Source organism: Tupaia chinensis, unplaced genomic scaffold (genome assembly GCF_000334495.1).
Source record: "Tupaia chinensis unplaced genomic scaffold, TupChi_1.0 Scaffold143788_1, whole genome shotgun sequence".
Lineage (NCBI taxonomy): Eukaryota > Metazoa > Chordata > Mammalia > Scandentia > Tupaiidae > Tupaia > Tupaia belangeri.
In genome coordinates this window covers 23850-26377 of record NW_006203637.1, presented here as the reverse complement: position 1 = coordinate 26377, position 2528 = coordinate 23850, and positions in this window count along the sequence as shown.

Genomic DNA, 2528 nt, shown 5'->3' with positions numbered 1-2528 from the left:
TCCCCCCCCCCCCAAAAAAAAATAATGGTAGTAGTAAAAATAAAGCTATTAGAAAAAAAACTTCACAGTTGTGTTGTCAGACAGCTACGTGTCACTGACCTGATTCTCTAGTCTGTCATGGTTCATATCCTCAAGAGTTAAATATTAAGAGAACAACCTTCACAGACTCACTGGAAATGTTTCTTATAAGTGTAGCTATGGGAGAACTTGTTAATAAACTGTATTGACTAAGCTACAATAGTCCTCCCATAGCCATGGGTTTTGTATCTGCATATCCAACCACAGATACAAAATATTGTAAAAAGAACATTTCAAAACCTAAAACTTAAAACTGCTACATGCAAAGTACTTTGCTAAATCCATGTAAATGGGTGGTATATAGGCATTGCATTGGTATTGTAAGTAATTTAGAGAGGATTTAAAGAATATGGCAGGATATGTGTAGGTTATGTGCAAATACTTAGCCTTTTTATATAAAGAACTTAAGCATCTGTAGATATTGTGGGACCATCTTAGACACAATCTCCCGAATACCAAGGGATGACTATATGTGGAAACATCCTTCATATGTATTATTTCAGATTAGAGTAAGTGATTATTTTCTGATCATTTTTCCTGATGTGGTTTGGCTAAACTATAATGAATTTGTGCATGAGCTAGTAGTGTGGTGATTAAAGAAGCTGGATCCCACATTGCCAACTGGCAGTTCAAGTCCCAGTCATGGAGGCTTGAAAAACATGCCGAGCATAAGTGTACACATGCCCAAAATCCTAAGAAGATAAGGGAAGAAAAAGAATTGTGGCATGGCCATTGCCCACTTTGGGATGCTTTCTAACTTTCCCCCTGTAACTCTCAGGTGACATATGTGCCCTATAATTTTTTTTTAAATACTTAGATGAGTTTCTAATTAATAAATGTGTTTGATTTTTCATCTCTTGTAATATTTGAAGGTGAACTAGCTCATGCATACAGTATTGCTCTCTGTGACCCTCAGTTTCCCTCTAAATGAAATTCCAACAAGTAAATCTTTCTCCAGCACATCTATCTGAGATACTGCTACTGGGCAATAAAGTGAAGTAAAGAAGAATATAGTTTACAGGGACCAACAAACTCTACCACTTCAAAGACACAGCTGACACAGCTTTCTGCCATTGCTGGTCCCCTCACCCTTCCATCAAACCCAGATCAGACATATCACTGTTACAGACAGTATTGGGGAAAATGCTGGTGTGAGATCTTCAGAAAGATACAGACAAAACATTTGCGCTTACCTAAGGTGAAATGCAAACGGTGGAGATATACCAAACTCTATAATTATTAGCAGTTGGGAAGAATAAATTGTTATTTCCTCATCTTCTAAGAGAACAGACCAAGCTTTAAGAAGATAAATCATAAGAAAGTTTACTTTAAATAAGGAGGAAATAGATTCAGAATGTCCGTAGCTAAGATGAGCTGTCTGCAAGGAGGTGGGAACAGGCTGGATACCATACCCTTATCTAAGTCAGGGAATACATGGAGCAGTCAAGAACCTGAAGAAGAAAAAGAAAGAGATTAAAAGGAAGAAATGCTGAAAACAAAATCTGTTTCACAATGCTGCAAAAGACTACCTAACTGTAGCTATAATGTTTCTGTTTGCAATAGCACTAAACTAGGTGATTACCAATAACTTTCTGACCTCCAGAAATTGAAACTAACTCTATGTTACTAAGAGACATGAGAAAAGGATACATTTCTGTTCTCTTGCAGCTTTAAATATGGAAAATTTGCTCATATATTCCAGGAAACTGCTGCCTTCCAATTTGGCCTCATATGACAGGTGCAGTAATATGAATTAAATTCTTCAGAAAGTTTAACCATTTTCTAAATAAGAAGCTCAGTAAATTCATATACAAGTTTATATCATTCTTTTTCATTAATGACTATTTTTGGAAGTATCAAGATGTGATGATTTCTATGTTTGGGGGTCTATAAAGGCTATGTGATATCTGAAATATTGGATCATTTTATCAAGGCCACATTTAAAGACTATCTAAGCTTTTTTTCTTCCCTTGATCTTACTTTCTTTGTTTCAAAATGTAGATAACTTTTGTCCTTACTTCTCAGAAATGTGCTATGTATGACAATTGTATAATTGAATCAAATATTTTGCATAGTGATAATATAATTAATTTACTATTATACAATAGTCATAAGGTTCTACGATAAAGGTATAATGTATGGGATACTTTTATTCACAGTAGACTATATATATATGTATATGTATGTGTGTGTGTGTGTGTGTGTGTGTGTGTGTGCATCTTAGTGGAGATGCAGTCCAAAGATTTTATGGACTATAAGAGAAGTATTAGCCTAGGATATAGAAGATATCTGTTCCAGTTCTATCTTTCACTGAACAAGTTTATAAGTTTACATATGTGAATACCTACAAGATTCTCTATTTGTCTTAATGAAAGGAAAAAATTATTTCTCTTAAACTCTAATATTCAATAATTCTTTAGCTTTTTAAAGCATGATCCCAAAAGAGCAAA